This window comes from Phaenicophaeus curvirostris, chromosome 1, assembly GCF_032191515.1.
Source record: "Phaenicophaeus curvirostris isolate KB17595 chromosome 1, BPBGC_Pcur_1.0, whole genome shotgun sequence".
Taxonomy (NCBI): domain Eukaryota; kingdom Metazoa; phylum Chordata; class Aves; order Cuculiformes; family Cuculidae; genus Phaenicophaeus; species Phaenicophaeus curvirostris.
In genome coordinates, this window is record NC_091392.1 from 143,533,489 (window position 1) to 143,556,454 (window position 22,966).

Here is a 22,966-nt window from a genome sequence, read left to right on the forward strand (position 1 = left end):
CTGGTGAGAACCACCAGTACATCACCACACAAAAAGTGGGGGAGAACACACCTGGGGGTGCTAAGGGAGATACAGGCACTCTGGAGCTAGCTACTCCAGTTACCAGGCAATTGGGAACTAACTCTGGTCCCTCTAAGAGGGCTGTAGGCTCGGCAGCTCAGCTGAAGTGCATTTACACCAATGCACGCAGCATGGGGAATAAGAAGGAAGAGCTGGAAGCTGTCGTAGGGAAAGGAGCCTATGATGTCTTTGCCATCACGGAAACGTGGTGGGATGACTCATATAACTGGAGTACTGCTATGGTGGGGTACAAACTCTTCAGGCGGGATAGGAAGGGCAGGAGAGGAGGCGGGGTAGCCCTCTTTGTAAGGGAGGACTTGGACACCATTGAGATGCATTGTGGTGATGAGGAGATTGAGTGCCTGTGGGTTAAAATCAGAGGAGCCCACCAGAAGGTAGATTTTGTGATGGGAGTCTGTTACAGACCACCCAGCCAAGGAGAAGCAGCTGAGGAGCTCTTCTATAAACAGCTGGGGTTAATCTCTAGATCAATGCCTCTCGTTCTTGTGGGAGACTTCAATCTTCCTGGTATCTGCTGGAAGTACAATAGAGCAGAAAGGAAGCAGTCTAGAAGGTTCCCGGAGTGTGTGGAAGACAACATCCTTGCACAGCTGATGAATGAACCAACCAGGGAAGGTGCCCTCCTGGACCTGCTGTTTGTGAACAGAGAAGGCCTTGTGGGGGATGTGGCAGTAGGTGGACGCCTAGGACAAAGTGATCATGAGATGATAGGGTTTTCTCTTCTAGGTGAAGTGAAGAGGGTGGTTAGAAGGACAGTAGCATTACATTTCCAGAGGGCAGACTTTGAACTCTTCAAAAGGCTGGTTGGCAAAGTCTCAGGGAGACAGTACTTAAGGGCAAGGGAGCCCATGAGGGCTGGGAGCTCTTCAAAAAGGAAATCCTAGCAGCTCAGGAGAAAGCCATCCCCATGTTCCGGAAAAAAAGGCAGCAGGGGAGAAAACCAGCTTGGTTGAACAGAGAGATCTTGAGTGATATCAAGAAGAAGAGAAATGTTTATGGGGTCTGGAAGAGGGGACAGGCCTCTTGGGTGGACTACAGGAGGGAAGTGAGATTGTGTAGAGAAAAAATCAGAAGGGCTAAGGCTCAATTAGAAATCAGATTGGCAAAGTCTGTGAAAGATAACAAAAAATCTTTCTAAAAATAATAAAAGGAGGACTAGGGAGACCATACAGTCCCTATTGGACGCAGAAGGAACAACAGTGACAGGGGATGAGGAAAAGGCTAAGGTACTTAATGCCTTCTTTGCCTCAGTCTTTAATTGTAAAGAAAGTTGTTCCGTCTGTGTACAAACCCAGGAGCTAGAGGAGCAAAATGAGGCTCCCTTGATCCAAGAGGAGGTGGTCAGAGCCTTGCTTGCCCAGCTAGACAGCCACAAGTCTATGGGGCCAGATGGGATTCACCCAGGAGTATTGAAGGAGCTGGCAGATGTGCTGGCCAAACCCCTTTCCATCATCTTCCAACAGTCCTGGAAGACTGGGGAAGTTCCACTGGTCTGGAGGCTGGCTGATGCTGTGCCCATCTACAAGAAGGGTCGCAGGGAGGATCCAGGGAACTACAGGCCTGTCAGTCTGACCTCAGTGCCAGGGAAAGTCATGGAGCAGGTGATCTTGAGTGCTATCATGAAGCACATGCAAGAGAACTGGGTGATCAGGCCCAGTCAACATGGGTTCACAAAAGGCAGGTCTTGCCAGACTAACCTGATCGCCTTCTATGACTCGGCTGCTGGACGAGGGAGAGGCTGTGGATGTGGTCTTCCTGGACTTCAGCAAAGCCTTTGACACAGTTTCTCACAGCATTCTGCTTGAGAAACTGTCAGCCTCTGTCCTGGACAGGCGCACACTCTCCTGGGTGGAAAACTGGTTGGATGGCCGGGCCCAGAGAGTGGTGGGAAATGGTGTGAAATCCAGCTGGAGGCCAGTGACAAGTGGGGTTCCCCAGGGCTCAGTGCTGGGTCCAGCCCTGTTCAATGTCTTTATCAATGACCTGGATGAAGGCATCGAGTGCACCCTTAGCAAGTTTGTGGACGACACTAAGCTGGGTGGAAGTGTGGATCTGCTGGAGGGTAGGGAGGCTCTGCAAAGGGATCTGAACAGGCTGGACTGCTGGGCAGAGTCCAATGGCATGAGGTTTAACAGGGCCAAATGCCGGGTCCTGCACTTGGGGCACAACAACCCTATGCAGTGCTACAGACTAGGAGAAGCTTGTCTAGAAAGCTGCCTGGAGGAGAGGGACCTGGGTGTGTTGGTTGACAGCCGACTGAATATGAGCCAGCAGTGTGCCCAGGTGGCCAAGAAGGCCAATGGCATCTTGGCTTGTATCAGAAATGGTGTGACCAGCAGGTCCAGGGAGGTTATTCTCCCTCTGTACTCGGCACTGGTGAGACCGCTCCTCGAATCCTGTGTTCAGATCTGGGCCCCTCACCACAAGAAGGATGTTGAGGCTCTGGAGCGAGTCCAGAGAAGAGCAACAAAGCTGGTGAGGGGGCTGGAGAACAGGTCTTATGAGGAACAGCTGAGAGCTGGGGTTGTTTAGCCTGGAGAAGAGGAGGCTGAGGGGAGACCTCATTGCTCTCTATAACTACCTGAAAGGAGGTTGTAGAGAGGAGGGTGCTGGCCTCTTCTCCTAAGTGACAGGGGACAGGACAAGAGGGAACGGCCTCAAGCTCTGCCAGGGGAGGTTTAGGCTGGACATTAGGAAAAATTTTTTCACAGAAAGGCTCATTGGGCACTGGAACAGGCTGCCCAGGGAGGTGGTTGATTCCCCTTCCCTGGAGGTGTTTAAGGCACGGGTGGACAAGGTGCTGAGGCGCATGGTTTAGTGTTTGATAGGAATGGTTGGACCTGATGATCCGGTGGGTCTCTTCCAACCTGGTTGTTCTATTATTCTATGATTCTAATAAGTGCATTTATTCAATAATTTTAAGTGATAAAGATAAGCTTCCAGAATAGACCAATGCTGTCATAACTTAATGAGACTATACATATCCCAGCTGATAAATGCACAGCAATTCCTGTCAAGATACTGGCACTCAGAAAAGCTGATGGACAGAATTATACTTTAAATACCACTTACCTCCGCAGGCTAACTACTGGCGAAAATGAAAAGGACTTGCCTTAGAAATTGAGTAACATTGACAGCATCATAAAAAATGTATGTAATACCAAAACAACAGAGGAAAATATTTTTTATGATCATTATATGTACTTCAGTGAGTTGAATTATGTAGTAAAATATATTAATTTTCCTTTTATAAAATAGTGAGTCTGTAAAACATGTGTTGAAGTCACAGAGATTACAACTATATACATATCTAGTAACACTCATAACCATGACAAGGAGCCCAAAAACATGGGCTCTTACAGTTAAAGAACGCAGGGAAGTCTATAACTTGTCCCAAATTTCCCAGACAACTTCATTTTAGATTGCCATGACTTGTTTTAGCATAAACTACTTGAGCTGAAAAAAACTCCTCAATGGGAGATGTCTTACTTCACCCTGAAATAGTTTTCAAATTTCAGCTACAATGATTTGGTGATCAGATTATTTACAATATTTTTGCTAAGAAGGTCTAGTACTTCCAAGCTTTCAGAGAGGTGCTTGAAATTCAGCTCAGAGGAAAAGGGATAAAGGGAGAGAAAAGGGTCAGACTTGTGACTGCTTGTTATTTATGACAGTTTTCTGAAGACTGTGATCATACTGAGCAGCCCTTATTCCTTCACAGTTCTTAACTGCTGGGGGACTGTGCCTGCACCTTCCACACAAGTATGTGTGAATGCCCCGTTTTGGGGTGAGATTTTCCCATCAAATTCCTCTTCAAGCAAAAATTATAGTATTTTCTGCAGCAGTGGGCATCCGAATGGATAGCAGGACTTTGCTTTCATTGCTAGCAGCTGTTTCTACTTGCAGTATTGAAGGATGAAAAAGAAATGAGTCAGTGCAGAAGAAGTGAGCAAACGGCAGCAGGTGTTGACTGCACCTTATGGAAAGAGTTTAACTGGCCAAAATTAACTTATCATACTGATATGATACTACTGTATTAGTTCTGGAAATATTGAATGTTTAATTGCTTGACTTTAAGCAAGTGTAGTTTTTTTAAAGTTGATGGGTTTTTTCATACATAACATCACAGTTGTTTAAAATATTTCTCGCAAAACATTTCCTGAACAGAATATGAAACTTTGTCAAAACCAACATTTTCAAAGAAAGCCTAGGTTTTGGTGATATTTTTGTTCAGTTATGAAGGAAGGATGTTTGCCCTGTTATTTCAAGTTTGTTTCACGATATAACTCACCAAAATGAGATTCTGGTGGATATGGAATGACACACCTCTCATTTTGTGGTTCTGCTGGCACTTCCACTTTACCAACAACCTTCCCATTGTCATCTAGTGGAAATTTCACACATGTAAACTACCACCAGTACAGAAAATATCTGTGGCAGTTGGTTTAGAACCACTGGAGAACTGAAGCAGGAATAATGATTATTAAATTATTTACAAAATTATTTAATTCTGAATATGTTGAATTTGCTTAGGATATTCTGGGCTGATATGAATTATCTGTGTATTTCAAGCTCTGTAAAAGAATGTATGTCTTTATTTCTCATGTTATATTTTTCTTTAAACAGTAGTGACCCTGCTCAATAATTAGATTCTTTTCTGTTTAGTATAGACACAACATCTAATGACCACAGAAAAATCTATAGTGATGAACTAGGCCTGAAGAACCTTAGTAGAAGAAATTAGTTCATCTAGTATTAAAAAATGGTCTGTAAAACTTCAGTATTTGTACCAAAAGTTATATGATAATTGCTAGAATAAAATTAACTGTACTTTTGATTCATTAACACCTTTGAACACATTTGAACATTTTGAGTTCAAAACAACAATGGATATCTCTGTTGGCTTTTTTCATGGAGGCAACATGCCCATTTAGTATATACCACAATTTGTCAGTCTTCTGTAACCTCACTTCTCCACTGAGCTCAAGCAATGAACCTGTGACCTCTCAAAATATATCATTCCAAGTTATTCTTGTTTCTATGCCTTCCAAGTTGACTTATTAGCTCATTTTATGCTTCTGAAGTTGGGTACAAGCACACAGGTAGAGCCATCAATTGGGGTATGTACTGTGCAATGTTTACAGATTCTTAACATTCTTGGTTTCCCTTTCTCATACACTGCATACAGCAACACTTAAGTCATAATATTTTCTGTTTACTGCTATAAGTTTCAATGCCCAAAACGATAGCTTTGGCAAAGTTAAAGTTTGGATAGGTTGCTAACACCAGGGCAAGATCATAAAAACTATTTGGAAGTTAGCCCTTATCTAATTTTATCCTCACTTATGAATCAAAAGAAATTTATTCGATTTTTTCCTTCTGATTGTGGACATTTTGTTGAAGATTCCTTTTTGTTTGGTTTCTCATTTATAAGATTTTTCATGCTTTTGCTATCTGTTTCAAACTGGAGATGAACTTGATATTATGTACTTGGATTAAGTAGACCGCATGAGATTTCTTCTCCATCCTTTATTTGTCAAATCTGTCCTAGTTCAATGGGTGTCAATTTTAGATTTTTTTCTCAGCTGTATTTCTCTTCAGCCTTTTCATCTGGCTGGAGAAAACAGTGCACAGTTAAAAAAGAAAAGAAGAAATCATAATATTCGAGTATAAGCATAAGTCTCTGTTAATTCTGCTGGGAACTGACTTGTTTTTCCATTTTTGGGTTGTTGTTTTTTTTAACTTGTTCTATGTATATGCTGCATTTCTGAGATTTGTATGTGATTCTTTTTCAATGCAAAGCTGTCCTTGAAGTATCTTACCGATAGAGTGTGATTCAGAATAGTTGCTTAAATATCTACATGTACTTCCCAAAAGCAATGGGGGAATCCATACACTGAATAGAAGATGTGTGCTAAGGTTAATTGTTGTTGCATATTTAAAAAATCTGGAGAGATGCCCCGATTCCTGGAATTTTTGCAGTAATCGCATGAGAACCACTTTAAAATATAATCTCTAATATCTCTTATTGTCTTTCGGAATTAGGTCCCATCCATTTTTTGGAAAGGATCAGGGCAGCTACCAATACAACAGTCAATAATATCTTCCCTTTGAGGTGTAAGGCAAGACCAATGTATTTCCACTAAGTGGCATCAGACGGAACTGGCCAGATAAAGTAGACATAAAGATCAAAGACATTTTTATCATTAGCTGACAAGTATATTCAAACTATAGTGAAGAGGTATCAAGATTTTGCCTAGCAAAAGAGGCCACTGTATCTGCTCAATGTGAAAATTAAATTTTCAAAAATGAAATTTCAGGAACTCTCCTTTCTCTCTATTAACCAAGTTTAGAAAATTGAATTCCTAAATCCTTTACATACTCTCAACAAAGAGAATCAAGTTTAGCCCTGTGAGCTGTATTAGCTTAGGGGTCTAGTAGTTAGAGCAGTCAAATTGATATTGATAATGTCATCCTCTAACTGTTTTACTCTTTAACTGCTTTTTCTTAACCCACCATCAGAGATGTAAGTGGTGCTAAGCAACAACAGTAGTGAGATGGATGGATGGATGGATGGATGGATGGATGGATGTTGGAGTTAAGAGACAATGGATGAATATTGAAATATGCACTTGGGTGTGTAACTTGTGCACAGCATAAGTTCTATGTTCATATATAATTAACTCTCCATCAGTTTTGCACTTAACTTTTGATTATGTGACAGCAAATAAAAGTAGACACATTTTTAATTGGTAAGTTTTATTGTATCGTCAATGAGAGTCATTGCTCCAGATAAGACTTGGTACTTACCTGGTAATAAATAGCCATTGTTAGTGCTTCTTTCAACCCAATCCAAACCTCTGTCCTCATCAAAAATAACATGTCACTCTCAGCGAAAGAATATTTAAAGGAGAAAGTCCTTCCTTGGTATTTTTGTGCTATTTAAAACAAATAATTTGTCTGTCTCACTTGTCTTTACCTGTGTACTTTTTCTCTGCCCTTGACATGATGTCATCCTTCTGCTCAGCTAATGACAATAGTTTCAGAACTCTATAACATTTTGATATAATCATCTGTATTTTAAATATATAGAATGCTTAAAGTAGATATACAGATATAAAGAAAAGAAATACATAAAAGGAACAGAAGATGTTTTTTACAGAGATATTTTGGATCAATCCAGAATCATAATATATTCTGCCATTGGACATTCCAGAGCAATCACAATCAAAACAATCCTGTATGGAATGCTCTGGCTTGTACAGTCTTTAAGTAATCACCATGCAAATATTACTGTGGCTCCTACATATGTTGTCAAATTTTGGGAAAGCTTGACACACATTTCATTTTTTCTTATCCAGCAGGTACACATTTATTGGCTGGGCTTGTTGCTGCTTCTGCAAGTCTAGAAACAATTTGCAAATGCACATTTCAACATGCCTCTGTTGAATTCAAATATTTGAATACTGAATAGCTAAGATGATAGAAAGTAATTCCATTAAGATTTGTGATAAGAAAAAGGGTTTCAGATTCTGAACCTGTAAGTATACTGAAAGTAAGTGCATCAGGCTTTACGTTACATAGCCATCACATATTTGCTAGAGCTTGTTGTGAAGTATACATAAAGATTGTCATTACCTAGTCACCTCTTAACTGATTGATCCAGAAAAAAATTAATTGCTGATTCTGGTATTGTTCTTAGATACTTTTCCTATGAATTTCTTACCTGTGGTGAATAAATACACAAAAAGACACTCTTTAAAATGTATAGGCATACACTGGAAAATAAGACATTTACATAGTACGACTTTGGCAGGCTTCTCTGTAGGTGAATAAATAGTTCAAAAAGCATCATTTATCTCACAAATTTCATTAAATGTTTTCCAGATCATAAATGTTCATGAACAAACTATGAAATCCCCACATTTATTCATCATTTAAAAATGTTCTCATATTTCTGCATTAAAGCATAATTCATTGAATATACTGATAACTTCAAATTGCTATCATTTTTGTTATACAGCATTGAGTCTACTGGTAAGTAGTGTATCATGGACAGTCAATCACCAGAAGCAGTGTTTCATATGGAATGTTGGAATGAAAAAAATAAAATAAAAAAAAAACCTGTTACCAAGTTTTTAAATTGTGTGATTTCAAGATAAGTTTTGAAAAATATCTGACACTTAAGTTTATAATTTGATTTTTTTTCCTTTTTGTGTGTTAGCGAAACTAATCCCTAAGCAAATACAGTTCAAGATCTCAAAACTGGTGTAATTCATACAAAAAATGATTCTGTATAAAATATTGTCTTGTCTGTGGAAAGTCGAAAGAATAAAAAGATGATGCTAAACCCTATATAGTAAACCTGTTAATATCAACACGCAGATTTCTGATGCTTCAATGGCAGTTGCATCAGCAACAAGAACTCTTAGATAAAATGGTGCAATAGCAATTGATATGCATTATGTTATTAACTAACAAGAAATATGCAGTCTTAAAAATAGATTTTGTGCTATTTGCCTACTATCTAGCTTTTGTTCTGCTTCAGTTGTTAACATTAATAGAATATCTATCTCAGAGTAAACTTAAGTTTGGAAAAATTAAAACCCAGTTTCTTACTTGTTTATCTCTTCAAGAGCTTTACTACTGTTTACAGAAACACATTGGTTTCTGAGCCAACATGTAAAGATTCAATACACAGGTATAAAATATTCATAGGAAGGTGCATATGCACATATAAGTGCACAGACACACATATGCAACCCTACAGAGTAAACAGGAAATAGAAGTTGTTGTGAAGTTTGCAAGTTTACCTGCATTCACTGTTTATGTATTTCTGAGTTTGTCTGTAATCCTGATAATTAGCCTCCTGGTATTGGTTCTGCTGAAGTGCCTACAATATATTAGAAATGTCAAAATGAATCACAGTAGGAAACAATATCTACAGCAGGTACGAAAGGAGGAGGAATAAAAAGCAACAACCTCTCCTACCTCATTCCCTGATTACTTGAAAGAAATTAAGCACAAAACAAAATACAAATTGATAATTACAGATCAAAAACAAAGAAGAAAAGAAATAAAATTGTAGTAGGAAGTGGAATAGAGAAAATAATGCTGTTAATCTAATCTTCTATTTTTTTTAATGAAACAGAAGAAAGAAACTTTGTCCAGGTTGTAATAAAATATTAAAGTACTAAATGTTTATAATTATTTTTTTTCCCTGGTGATGTTTAGCTAGGCAGAAATATAAAAATTCTGCTGGCATGTTTGTTGGGAATAAAAAAGCCTGTAGGTCAAGTCTTTCTGAGAGAATGCCAAATGTCTTTGTGTCCAGTTATTTATGGTTTCAGATAATTGTACAGAAAATATCAAATTTGCATAGTGTGATTATTGCTGATTATTTATCTAGCAGTCAAAATGTTTCAGTGGTTCCTAGGATGACAGATTGACAAGTACTTAAAACTCATTCATTTTATGAAATTTGCATGTAATTAGGCAATAATGAAGGGGATGTTTGTGGACAGCGGATTATACTACAATATGCTGGAAGCGATTCAAATGCTTGACAAAGTGTTAACATTATCTTCGGTTTCAACTAAGTCTTGAATGTTTGGCTCAAAAAATCCGTGGAAAAAATGAAATGGGTTATGGAAAGTTACTAAATGTATTCCTAGAATGAAGTATGTATTTCTTACTCCTCTCTTTGTCTGTTTCTACTTATTTATGCACTGCTGATGAATTGTACATTATATATTTAACTCATATCACATTCGGTGTAGCTCATCTGTAATAGTTTTGCTGCCACCGCTGTGGTCATTATCACAATGAAATCCTATGAAGAATGGCTTTCTTTGGTTTGTTGGCATTTGTATGGGATCTGAATTTTAAAGGTCCTGATTTAGGATTCATGCAAAAGAGTTTAATTTTGAAGAACTAATTTATCACACAAAGTATAATTTGTTTCTTAACCAGTTGTTTCTCCACAAATAAAATACTTGAGTTTATGGTTCATACTTAAAGTGGAGGTAACCTTTACCAGTATGTTATGGTGGCTGACAGCTGCAAGTGACTCCTACTTTTATAAAGGTACAAAATTAGTTCAAAGTTCTTAGTACACATATTTTATTTAATATAATATTTATTCTTGTTTCAATAGCTTGAGTAAGGATATTCCCGGTTTTAGAGGATTTTATGTATACGCATCAAGTGCATTTCTACATTTGACTCCAGTGTTCACCTTATTACATACTAGTGTGCAGGGACCTGTGTAATGAAATACACTTTATAATAGGCTGTTTTCAAATATTTCTCTCTCATTTTTGGGGTATATGTTCTACCTTAATATAATAGTAGCAGTAAAGGTGCATATAACTTTTTAGGAGGAAGTAAGTCTCTACATATGTAGTCCACAAAGTAAGCATGCCGGTCAGGGAGTTGCCTTAGTTGGTCAGTAGAAGAGCTATGCTTATAAAAAATCCACTTATGCTTTTTTGGAGAATATAAAATAAACGTCTGTTACAGGGCAATGCAAGCTGCTAGTAAAGCAAAATAATCTGGAACTCTGTAGCTAATGTTTATTTTCACCAAATGATTTGATGATGGTGTCACCTTTGTTCCTTTTTGCTCAGGGTAGTGATTTAATCTCCCACTCAGGAGTCTAAGCATGTCAGATCAGTGCTCATAGATTTGCTTTCCCAACCTCTCCTATTGAAGTTGTTCCAGTTTTCATGGAATAACTGAAATTAAAAAAAAAAATTAAAAAAAGAATTCAAACTTTCTCATATCTGCTCATTAAGTCACTCGCAAGAGGACAAGAGACATGTTCAGTCCCTACCTACGTGAATGATCCAGCTACTGTGCTGTAGCATCACTCTCTGTTTGGTGCAGGAAATGCTTAAATATTCATAAAACAGCTGTGACAGAAGAGATAATATTAACTACTGCAGAACGTCCTTATGAGGTGACACTGCTGAGAAGCACAAGGTCAGAAGAACTGAACTCATGAGGAAGAACTGAATGGAGTTGAGTGCTCTGATGGAGCACCCTTGCTAGGTCTTCTGACTTCTCTTGCTGGTTTTTTGTAGGCTCTATTCTAAAACGCCTGCTTTGACAAGGCATCACACTTGATGCAGACATTAATACCTGAAGCCTGGTCAAAGCCTAGAATGAAGTACCTGGCTGGGCCTCCAGTACTGTTAAGGCAGAAGCAGCTCAGTCTTTAGCATGCTCCGGAACTGATCCAGTGAAAGCATTAATACTTGGGAGACTTCAGGCACCTCAAAAGCCAGGGAACTATACCTATATAAATACCTAAAGTTATTCTAAAACATCTAAGTCCTGTCTAATGCCTTTTGTAGATTTAACCTCTAGTGTTTTGGGATGACATGGTAGGTTTGCCCTGAGACCCCTTATGATTCCTAGTAACCTTTGGATGAGTGAACTTCCAGCCTATTCGGTCCTGTCCCTCTGAAGCAGTGGTAGCTGCCATATACAGTTGTGAACCTTGTAAGGTGAACTGTATCTCCAAAAACCATGTGGCATCACATCCTGGGAAGTTTGTTCGCATGATTGCAGCAATTGCAAGTGTTCATACTCCACTATCTTGGTGCAGATACAAGTATAATCAATGAAAGGTGTGACTCATGATTATAAACAAACCAGACCATCCTAATGAAGGTAAAATGGATACAATATGACAGATGATTAACTGAAAGTCAACTGTATTATATGAGATTAGAAAACACCCCATCTTCCCTAGCATGTTTACCAGTAGGGTTTGTGCACCCCTTTCTTCTGCAATACCAGTATGTCCTCTTCTCTATCACTGATCCCCAGACGTATTCCCATAACAGGATTCTTATCAAGAAGTTTAATCTGCATATATCTAATAAAAGATCTTTCCCTTTCTTGCCAAAACAAATGGCTTAAACATTTGTTCAGAAGCAGGAAAGAAATCTCTGTACTCACTGATGATTACATACTGAATTCTATCAAAAGTTTTGGGAGCATTTTTCAGAAACAAATTCACGTGAAGGAGGCAGAAATGTCAGGAGAAGGAGGGTGAAAACATTCAAGCCCCTGACGGACCTTCCTGAATGAGTTTTCTACATAGTATTCTCAAAAGCTTTATGTAACCTGAATTAATTACTAATCTATCCCCTTCATTATCTAATTAACTCATCCCACTGTTTTTTTTCTTCCCTGCCTTTAAAAAGATGTTCAATTACTAACATTTCAGCATCTGCTTCTGTATTCTGATGCAAGGCATAAGAATCTGATGGTTCTTTTAACTCATTCAGACATGAAATAGCAGAACCTTCACATTCTCTCCCAGCATATAGTTAGCTACCCATCTGGTTGACTTTCTGATGGAAAGACTTTCTAGCATCAGAAGCGCTGTATGAGAAAAAGGAGAGGAATAGGTAAAGTACAACAGGGCCATAAGCCATATTTCTAGGCGGAAGGAAAACAAGGTCACCCTTTATGGTTTTGGATGGACAGCCAGAAGAAAAAGAGAAGATAGCAGTTGCAGGGCACACAAAGTGGCAGTTGGAAAGCTTCTGTAGAAGGGAAATGAATGAAACGTTCTTTCTTTCATTCACTGATAGGAGAAGACTACAGTATATGAAAAAGAAAAGTCTTTGTGGTTTATGGGGGCTTCCCTAGCCTCAGAGGTTCTTTCTTTGAAAACAAAACTGCATCAAAGTTATTGATTTCCACCCCCTTTTACAGGTATTTTATGCATACAGAGTGGGTTTGGAGCTGTGAAAGGATTACCTATCATTAAACAATTTAGTTCAATAGTAAAGAATACTGAATTATTCCTTGTGTTGTATTCCGTTCTTTCCCACTGTTCTATGTGTTAGTTATTGTTTTGATATCTAAAATTTAAAATAGGTTTTTAAAATAGTGTAAAGGTCCTGACTAGAAATACAGCTCTGAGTTAAAGTTTCTCCTTTATGAGTTGTCAGTTTTAACTGATCTACAGCTGGTGTTTACGGTTTTTGGAGATAGTTGATGGGCCATGGTGCTGATTAGTTAGCTGTCTTCACACTGGATTTTTTTTTTATTTTAAAAGGAATAGATGAAATGTGCATGGGAAATTGTTTGCTCTCAGATTATATGTTTTTTATGCTCTAGAACTTCCCAAAGTTCCCTATTATCAGTCTCTTTGCCATACTTTTGTGAATTACCTGGTTTTATTTTCCTGGACGAGAGCTAATGTATTGAAGATTTGAAAAATCTTTACATCCTCACAAAATCTGCCCTTGCCTGACTATCAGCAAGGGTTCCTCCCATCTCTCTTTCCTGTTGGGAACCGATATTAGTCTTAAAAGAAGGAAGATACAAGGAGGGCAAAGAAGAGAATGAAAATTAATGTAGCATCTCAGGATACAGTTCTCTATTTTCCTTCTGTGAGCAAGAAAAGAGAGCTCTTCTCATCATCTTCCCTGAAGAGATGAGATGCATGAAGTGTTCCTAGAAAGAGGAAATGAGTCCTTGCAGCAGTTTATGCCTTACCAGCTCTAGAGGAATGGATGGGGAAAGAAAGTCTTTAGGAACCTGAAAAAAGAACAGAGGTACAGTTGTAATAGCACAAATTATTACTGAGAAGGAAACCTGCTAGATGGGGAAAACAGAGACCACATAGCACATGAGCTAAATACAAGGTTGCTAAATTGTAGAATGTGTGACAAAAGTAATTTTTGTATGCACTGAAGAGAGTGAATTTTGATTTCAAAACCCTTGAACCTTTAGTATTTGCTAAGAGTCTTGACAGAAACACTTGACAGCACTGCAAGCCATCCTGTTGCTGCTCTGTCATTCAGTGTGTGCTGGATACCAGCCTCATCACCCGCTCTGTGGCAGCTGAGGCTCTTGCCTGTGACCCCAAATGGCACCTGACCAATCACCTTTATTACTACAACTACAGAAATGTTAATTTTCATGCTTCCTTATAATCACAACATGACTGCAGTATCAAAATATTACTGACGGCAACCATTTTTGCTTAGATTGTATCTCTGCCCAATGTGCTTTTCTAAGACCAAAAGATTGTCTCTGCTTTTTAACATCCTATTGCAACATTTCTTTCAGATTTCATATACTATTTGGGCAGATCATCTGACCTCCAGGATTGTGTAGAAGGAAGACTGAGAGGCTTCATAGCCACAATTACAATGGTATGCCACGAGACATAGAATTTCTGAGTTTTGGGAAGCTGCTAAGTAGCTAATTGTGGGTACTGCCCAGAGAGGAGCATAGCACAAGATTTCAGTCCTCTGCTGTGAGCCATGTATGGCCAAGAGAAAGCTAGTTGTGACTCTGTAATACTGTGCCAGTGGCATGCAGAGAAGACAAAATAACTTTTTGCCTTCTCCATCTTGATGTAATATCTTTTTGGATACATCTCTATTACTGCATTGAAAGTGGGTTTGAGTTTCTAGATCTGTTTGCACTTGACTCAAAATTCCATCTTGACAGTGGTTTTAAGCCCAATCTCCCTCCACACACTACATGGAAAGGGAGTCCTGTCATGCAAGCTAGATATGAGTCTGCTTTGAGAAGTTTAAGAGTTTAAATGCAGCCTAAGATAACAGATATGCAGCAGTCATTGACATAGCTCTGCCTCATCTCTTCCAAGCATCAATGTTTTTTGTTACCCTTACACTTGGACAGGAGAACAGCTGTTCGTAGAGTTGTTTCTTCCATCCCTACACCTTTTATGAATCAAGGCAATAACAATAAAAGACCATGCCAAGGTCCCAGGCCGTAATTTCCATTATAAAGATAGGTTAAAAGTAAAGGAAGAGAATGTGACATAGAAGCAAAAGTATAGTACCTGATATTTTTTTGAGACAATGAAAAGCACCTGATTCCTAAGTTCGCTGATAACGTTTGCACAGGAAACTCTTCAATATGAACAACAATATCAAGATCTGCTCCAAATACTCAGGGTGAGTGTGGTCCACATAGAATGTAGTGAGAGGAACCACAGCATTGTACCTTTTTAGTTATGTTCATGGCGGTGGTTGTCCAACACAGATCAGGTCATTACAGAACAGGAAAGCTTAGGTGATGTTCAACAGAACTCTTCAGAGCACTGTAAAATGAGCAGAGGTTTCTCTTCATGATGAGTGATATTTTACCTGCAAGCAATGAGGTATGGACTCCTTGTTCTCTATGCAGGGTCTTCCTTTGTTTATCAACAGAGGTTATGGGAACAAGATCAATGAGAAAACTCTGTCCATGTGAGTATAAGAACTCTAGCAGCTATGTTTTGTAGCAGCTGGACACTTTTCCAGGACTTGTTAGGGAGCTATAATAACCTTTCATTTATAACAACCTGGATAATAGTGGCCATGCTCTAAAAGGCTGGGGAACAATACCCCGATCACAGAAGTACCTATTGTTTGCAGAAAAAAAATGGTGTAGGAGAGTTCCTTTCAAATCCCCGGCAGCATTTGAACACATCATTTGTGCTTAAGCACTGTAACTAGCGTAGAAAGAAAAAGGACTGTGCCACAATTATAACCACATGCTCTGAGTCATGCAGTTGCTGAGTTCTGGGGAATTATAATGCCCCAGTTCTGGGCATTGACCAGACAAGATGACAGTGTCAAGAAAGCCCCCATTGATCACAGGGGCAGAACAAGAGAAAACAGCTGTAACAACTAAGAAAAAAGACTTGACAGCTCAATGAAGACCTCTGCACAGTGCTCAGCAGCAGTCAAGAAAATAAGCAAAATGTCGGGATTTAGAAATGGCTAGGAATTGTAGAAGGGGATAGAATACAGCAGAACACAAGATGCTAGGACAAACTTCTCTTGTAGGCATGTTATACCTACATTTTTCAGAGGCTTCTGCATCTTTCAGCTGACACCAGGAGATATGGAGAGGTGATAAATGATTAGATGGACCACTTATCTGATCTAGTTGAGCAATTTTTCTGTTTGTGTCAGTTGACTGGAATCATAAAGGTAGCCTGTGGCACAACCTGGTATTAAACCTTTATCTCAAGAGCCCTTGTTCAGTTCCTTTAACCACAAAACCATCCTTCATCTCCAATTTCCTCTTTCCATTTCATCTGAAAATATCAAAGGAGCATAACTTCTCCTAATATTGCAGCATTCCAGTCCTGACCAAAACCAGGAAGTGAGCAGCAGGTGAATAAAAATTAAGCCGACATTTTCAAACTTCAAACAGAGATCTGTGTAGGCAAGGAATGATTCTCTTAATTTAATCCAAATTGGTTCACTTGGCTCTGGTGATAATCTGATCCATACCATAACAAGCTTGAAGTCAGAAGAACGAAATAATGTTTGAATTATGCTGAACTCAAAAAACACACAGAAGCGGGAGGGAGATTCAAAAGTAGTTGGCCTGGTGCTTAACAGCAGTTGGGTGGGGGGGAGGGAGGAAAAGCAAACAAAACTGAGGCATGCATAAATGGAGGTATTGAACATAAATCAGAGGAAACATCCTAGTGCTGTGTAAGAAACTAGTGAGACCACATTTGGAAAACCATATGCTGCCCTAGACCTCCTGTATTAAAGGCATATTATACAAACAGATTAACTGTATTGGAGACTAATAGAGTGGCTACAAAATGGCCAGAGAAACAGAAGTCATTGAGGGTTTAAAAGTAGCATAAAAGTTACTGAGAAAAGCATCTACTCAAAAACATGCAGAATATTTGAAAATAGAAATGTGGATGTTCCAGTGGTGAGTGATCTATTCATAAATATCCAAAAGAGAACATAAAACTTAGGGAAATTAAAATGAACCTTAGAGTATTGCATATTCTAAGGTTGCAACTCTTATTATATTTTTATTCTTTGTTTATTTGGGTTCCCAGTGACTTCGGCAGCACTCATTTGTTTATGAACTGGAAACAGCAGGTCAGATCAGGCATTTGAGAACTGTGTGTCCAGGCAGAAGTCACTGTGCACAGAGTTTTTAATTCCTCTATGAGTATTAACTACATTCATCACTCCATTTCCACCCAGTAGTGAGACGCTGCAATTGACTGATTTGTATCAAAAATACCTCTCCTGCCCTTTATTTCTCAGTATGTTATGGGACTGCATTTTACACACCACTCCCTGGTGATCCGTGCTGCTTTTGCTTCTCCTCAGCTCTTTGGGAACTTCTTGCATTTGGTTCTTGCGTGGGTTGTGGGTGGTAAACGGAAAAAAAAAAAAACTTCTTTCAGTCTTCCCTACACGCATCTGTGTAGGGCCTGTAAATTCAGTCTTTTGTATCCTCTTTAAAGAACAGCACAAAAACTCCTAAAGATATCTCCCAGTAGGCACTGTCAGGTTGCTGAATCAGTATTAATATAGATCTTCCTAGTCTTCCCAATTATTCATACTAGAAGAATGAAAGCGATAGTAACACAAGGTAATTGTTCTGCTAGCAATGTCCTAAATAACACTGTATAAAAGTGAAAAATTAGTGAAACTTAGTCCCTCCATTTTACAAGGAAGCAACTTCTAATTCTTTGTGTTTGCTAAAACATATTTTAATGCCTGTAAAAGTATATAATGATAGCCACAGGAAGGTTACTGTAGTGTTGATATTTTTAACACAAGAAGCTACTTCAAGCCTCTAGTCAAAACTATATTGATCCCTTTTCCTACTAACCAAATGCCTTATTCATCTGCTCCAAGTTATTTTTTTCTAACCATTTGTCATTTACATAACACTGAGTAACCAGTCTTGGAAATGTCCTAAACTACAGAAAGCCTCTATAATAATTTCTGACACAGGGGATTTAATGGAGAAATCCTTATATTCATCAGCTGCAGATTCATTGCACTTTCTGTTTGCCTAACCATTTCCTAGTGGAACACTGGTATTTTATTTGGCTGGCAACAGCTTCTAGTACAGGAGAACAGTTGTATTCTTGAAGCTGGCTATTGGAAAGAATTTCCTTGCTTATTTTTCCTCTGTGTGTGTGTGCCCACGCATGTGTGTAAATGTGTCCACACACATGTATGCAGGTATTTTAATTAAATATGTTGAATGTAAGTCCTACTTGACATATCTCTGCTCATTAAACAAAACAAAGCAAAATAAAAATCAGTATACTATAAACGTGGTTCCTCTGTGTATTTAAGTCATTTCATTTAGAATGTTTTTTTCCTCTCTTTTGGTGTACGAAGAGATACACTTTTAGTCAGATATGAGTCTTGATTAATATACATGCTGTTCTGATATTACTTGTTCCTTCCTACATTCTCCACAAAGATTTCTACACATAGCTTTTTCCTTACATGGAAAAGAAAATCCGTGTAAATTATCATTGATTACTTTTTCTACTGTCCTAAAATATGACCTCCAGTGAGGCAAGAACAAGTTTTCACCTAAGAGAGTAATAAAGTGTCAACTAGCATCTTATTTTTGTTACCATCTTTGTCCCTTTGTGTTTCTAATTATCTTCCTTTCCATATAGTGCTTCCCAGCAGGAAGAAGTAAGGAGGAAAAACTGTAAATAAGAGTCCTTAAACAAGCCTTTCTAAAAATGAAAAAAAAGCCAAATCATTTTATTAACTTGGAATTTTTCCAGATTCATGAAAAGAAAGTGTATTACAAAACCCATCTGAGATTAGAAGTTACTACTGTAACAGATTCTCTGTGGAGTCAGGTTGTCTCTGCCCCTCCAGCAAATTTGGGCAACCCCAGGCTTATCCTTTACCTGCAGGGTGGCACAATAAGGATGTTGAAACCAGTCATTTACTTTGAAATTCTACTGGGTTTCCTTTGCATCCTGAAGTTTCTCAGCAATTTTAGCACTTACTTTCTTCTGTTAATACATTTTGGGTCTCAACTCTTTTCTTTTCTCTTTGCTTTTCTCTTTCTTTCTCTTTCTGAAATGTTTTATTGGTAAGATTTCTTAGAAAGAGAGCACATAGTTTTAAGATATTACTTCTTCACCCAGCTGTAAGTATTAGAGGGATTCTTGCTTTCTCACAATTGATGAAATATTTAATGAGACACAATAGAGGGAGTTTTCCAAGCCATGATATGTGACATTACATATGTGGATATGTATTTGCTTCCTTTCTTTCTGTTCCTTTGTTTCCACTTCTTTTTGCTGTTTCGCTGCAAGCTGAATCCAGTTCCATTGTACTAGTCACTCCCACAAGAATAAAATTCACTTGGTGAATATCTTTTTCCATCTACTTAAAATGTTCTGTTTCTGCAATTATCCATTTTTTTAAATATAAACACCAGAACAGTCTGGTCAGGCAGCATAAGACAATATGGTCACAGCAAAAAGTTAATTCAATGATTCTGATGAAAACAAACCTTTGCACAGAATTTAACCTTCTATGAGAAAAATTCTTACATTTGGTGCTTAAAAAACTTTACAAGAGAAGGGGCAAAATACTCCTAATATTCCCCAGAAACACTAGAAAAAGATACCTGAAAACATTTAGCACAGCAATGGATCAGACAGATCTCCAGACAGATGGGTGCCAGTGCCTAACCACAATTCCCCTTTTCCCTTGCTACTATTGGGCAGCCAGATAAGTTTTTTTAAAAAAATGCATGAAAGGGGAAATCTACTTCTTGGAATCCTCAGATATTTTTTGAGAGTGTGTGTTTGTGTGTATGTGTGTCTCCTCCTCTAGGTCTCTTTTCTCACTCAAATTTAAAGCAAATATCAGTGATTATCCAAACTGAAATACATCCCTGCTATAGTCCAGTCCTAATCCCAGCCTATCTGGCAGAACATTTTGCTAGAAGAGTTTAATTTTTGGTACCATTTTCCCTCAGTGGGAGCTACCTCTATCCAAACATTATGAATGAACTTTCTTCTGAGTCCCTAAAAAATGCACTGTATCATTCACCTCCTGTCAAATTAACTCTCATTATTTGATATTTCCTGTGCAAAGTAAAAGGGGTAGTTCACCAGGTATAAACTCTCCTTATTTTCAGGTCTTTTAGACAAAGTTCAGATTTCCCCTGGATCTTCAACTTTAACTACTTCAAATTGTTTTACCGTTCAAATTTTCAGTTTCATACCAGATTTTTCTGCCTACCTTAGTTACTTGTGGATGTATTATTTTTACGGTTAGAAAAAGTTAACTAAGTAGGGCTACTGGACTTTATTTCTCATAATCAGTTAAATTTAATATATCTCTCAAAATATTTTTCATCATCTGAAAAAAAATATATATATGAAGTTCCTGGACTACTATTCATTCGCTGGTAGCTTAAAAGCTGTATTACATGAGACTACACTCACTTCCCACTTTTTCTTTCAGAAAATGGGCATCTATCAGATAGAAAAAAGAGTAAACCACATCTCATTGCTTGCACCTTGTGATCTTAACCCAGACTTCACCAGTGGAAACTCACCTCACCATTTTCAGCTTGGGGTTTTTTTTTATTTTCATGTTTCCTGAGACATTTTACATTCCTACACACGTCCTTCTAGGCATAAAATTAATGGTGTGGCAGGAGGAAGATTTAAAGAAGAGTGGAAAAAAAATTATATCCTGATTCTTTGAATATAGAGGTACTTAGAACACATGGTATATCTCAATTTTTGCATTAAAATGAAGGAAAGAGGAAATTTGGGAAAAATAAATGTGTGGTTGAGCAATGTTTTACTTGTGCACTACAACAGAAATTCTCAGGCCTGGACGTTACAAAGATATCACAAGAGACAACTCCATATTCACTGCAGTCTAGGTAATTTCTTCTTTATCACTCCACTACTTCTGTCTCACTATCCACACACACTTTGCTCTAAAAAACATAGACATTATAGAAAGGCATTTGCTTTGACTTTCCTTTGGATGCCCAATGAACTAGATACTATTATAAGAACCTTTTCTGAAATGAATTAGTGAAAGAAAAGAGGGAAGAGGTAAATCGCCTAAGACTACTCAACGCCTTTCTTTCCAGCCACTTACATTGCCTTGTTAACAGTTTTCAAACATCCTTTCAGATAATACCAGGTGACTTGTCACTGTCCCAGTGCCACGTTATTTCCTTCCACAAAAATTGTAGGACACAGCCCAAGACATTTGAGCACTTAGATTATGACAAGAAATCTAGTATTCCATTAAAAGAATGGCAGAAATCCTAGTACTCAGTTTAAAAAAAAAAACAAAGAAGAAAGCTATATAAGAATAAAATGAGGAAGATATTATCTGCAGTGCAGATTTAACGCATGTAAAACAAAATAGTTTCACTTAACATCTATTTATGGTCCTTCTTGTTGATATTGTAAAATTACACTGCTTGAAAAAACAAGGAGTTATTCTACAACAGCAGTCTAGATTTGATGATGCAATGAGGCCCCCACAGGTAACAGTTGTGGTACCTGAGACCAGTAACTGCTCAGAGCAGTTGCGTGAACTCTTTCCTGTATGCTAGCTACCTTGAGAAATGGTCCATCAGCAGAGAATAAAGAGGCTGCAGTAGGAATGCTGCAGCCACATATTCCTCTGGTCTCCCATCCTCCTCCCTGCCTCCTCACCATCCAGAATGCCACTTTTTTCCTAGGCTGTTAGGGACAGCCACGTGGAAGTCACCCAGATTTAGCTCTGGTCTTCTGCAGACTAGGGCATTCCTGACATAAGAACCTGATGTATTGTGTCTTCCACAGATTAATAAGCTATGTAAATATTTTAATTCTGGCCTTAGAATACCTTTTCTTCCCTCTTCCTTTGTCCCTTTCTCCTTTCTTACCTCTTTCCTTTCTGTGTCTCACTCTTCTAAGATGTACTTAATTACGTGCATAGAAAAGAAAATGCTAATATCCAAAGAGCAATTCCCTCTTTTGATTTCCAATTCATTTTCCCCTCTCATTCAAGAGAATAGAAATATACAAAGTAATTTCATATATAAAATTATTCCCCATAATTTTAATCCTTTTAAAGTGCTTGTGGAGATTATCACAGTTTGATTTATTTTGACAAGGGGTGGTAAAAATTGTAAGAACAATAGTCTACTAAAAATGTTTTAAGAGCCTGTTGCTGTGTTACGGGAATGAATGTTTCAGGTGTTCCATGGGTTTGGGGGATGATTTCCTAATGCAACTAAGTGAATTAAAGTAGCACAAGGACAAGCATTCGCAATAAGTAGAAATGGACACTCTTTTGACACTGCTTGAAGATTTTTTTCCAGCAATGAAGCCATCACCATTTTTCTTTGTCTTTATTGTATTTTCCTTTCCTTTTTGCAGGTCAGGCAGCTAGATTTCTAGTGATTTCCCTGAGCTACAAGGGAAATGACAGAACTGCCAAAATTCCTGAGGCTCAGGGTTGTCCCTACCAAGGATTTGGGCATGACACAGCACCCAACAAGTAATTCATTCCCCAGGCAGAATCAGAGAGTGAGAAGCAGAGCCTAGACCCATGCTCTTACAGGTCCTACACCACCTCTCTTGTCTCCCAGATTCCTTCATTTTATGTGCTGAAAATTTGTCTAAACTCTGTTTTGGACTAAGTCTAGTACCTCAGTGTGCAAAAGGACCTGCTGTGGTGACCATGAGGGTTGTAACAGTGACAAAGGGCATTCTCACAGTAAGACTTCAATGAGTGCCTCAATGACATGATGGTCTCACAGAATGAGGATGGGTCTCACCACATGATGTGCCACAAGGCTTACTCAGCCTTATGCAGTGAGGCTTACTCATCATCGCCATGAAAATGCAATGATCTAAAAACCTGCCATGGAGACACAGTCATTTGGCCTGATATGTAGGTGGCAGAATTAGGAATACTACTATCAAAAAGACCTCAATGGTAGAGTGCATGCAACCTTACAGGGATACATGTTCAAATGGACCTGACCCCTCCTCCTTCCATCACGGCAGGCAAACATGTAGTTTTCCCCTGTTAACTGGCCTCCATCAAGCAGT